The following is a 1,519-nucleotide window of genomic DNA, read 5'->3' on the forward strand; positions in this document are numbered from 1 at the left end:
TTGGGGCAGAGCAAGGTGGCAGAGAGAAGGTTCCACTGACCATCCACTCGGCAAGCCCACCAATTTAACATCTAAACCAGTAGCATTGGCGTGAGTCACTGCACCTGGCCAATTCTACTACTGGTACCAGAATTTCTTTAGCTACTCTCTACTGTTGGATATTTACACTGCTTTCAATCTTTTGGCTATCATAAATATTACAATATTCTATTCACAAAGCTCTTCAACCTAGTCCAATTATTTTTCCAGAATAATTTCCTAGACGTGGAATTGTTGGATCGAAGGGTGTGCATCTTTAAGACTTTGATATCGTGCTCGCTTCGGCAGCACATATACTAAAATTGGAACGATACAGAGAAGATTAGCATGGCCCCTGCGCAAGGATGACACGCAAATTCGTGAAGCGTTCCATATTTTTTCAATGGAACAGAACAGAGCCGTCAGAAATAATGCCACATATCTACAACTATCTGATCTTTGACAAACCTGACAAAAACAAGAAATGGGGAAAGGATTCCCTATTTAATAAATGGTGCTGGGAAAACTGGCTAGCCATATGTAGAAAGCTGAAACTGGATCCCTTCCTTACACCTTATACAAAAATCAATTCAAGATGGATTAAAGACTTAAATGTTAGACCTAAAACCATAAAAACCCTAGAAGAAAACCTAGGCATTACCATTCAGGACATAGGCATGGGCAAGGACTTCATGTCTAAAACACCAAAAGCAGTGGCAACAAAAGCCAAAATTGACAAATGGGATCTAATTAAACTCAAGAGCTTCTGCACAGCAAAGGAAACTACCATCAGAGTGAACAGGCAACCTACAAAATGGGAGAAAATTTTCGCAACCTACTCGTCTGACAAAGGGCTAATATCCAGAATCTACAATGAACTCCAACAAATTTACAAGAAAAAAACAAACAACCCCATCAAAAAGTGGGCGAAGGACATGAACAGACACTTCTCAAAAGAAGACATTTATGCAGCCAAAAAACACATGAAAAAATGCTCAACATCACTGGCCATCAGAGAAATGCAAATCAAAACCACAATGAGATACCATCTCACACCAGTTAGAATGGCAATCATTAAAAAGTCAGGAAACAACAGGTGCTGGAGAGGATGTGGAGAAATAGGAACACTTTTACACTGTTGGTGGGACTGTAAACTAGTTCAACCCTTGTGGAAGTCAGTGTGGCGATTCCTCAGGGATCTAGAACTAGAAATTCCATTTGACCCAGCCATCCCATTACTGGGTATATACCCAAAGGATGATAAATCATGCTGCTATAAAGACACATGCACACGTATGTTTATTGCAGCATTATTCACAATAGCAAAGACTTGGAACCAACCCAAATGTCCAACAATGATAGACTGGATTAAGAAAATGTGGCACATATACACCATGGAATACTATGCAGCCATAAAAAATGATGAGTTCGTGTCCTTTGTAGGGACATGGATGAAATTGGAAATCATCATTCTCAGTAAACTATTGCAAGAACAAAAAAC

The 1,519-nt window shown here is 39.6% G+C and overlaps 1 non-coding gene across 1 annotated transcript; it reads left to right on the forward strand.

Annotated features, from left to right (window-relative positions):
- The first annotated feature begins 311 nt into the window (after positions 1–311).
- LOC129014948 (U6 spliceosomal RNA) lies at positions 312–418 on the forward strand. The gene has a single exon (XR_008494461.1). It is a non-coding gene; the product is annotated as a U6 spliceosomal RNA (small nuclear RNA).
- Positions 419–1,519: the final 1,101 nt, after the last annotated feature.

The sequence above is a fragment of the Pongo pygmaeus genome, chromosome 16, assembly GCF_028885625.2.
Source record: "Pongo pygmaeus isolate AG05252 chromosome 16, NHGRI_mPonPyg2-v2.0_pri, whole genome shotgun sequence".
Classification (NCBI taxonomy): domain Eukaryota; kingdom Metazoa; phylum Chordata; class Mammalia; order Primates; family Hominidae; genus Pongo; species Pongo pygmaeus.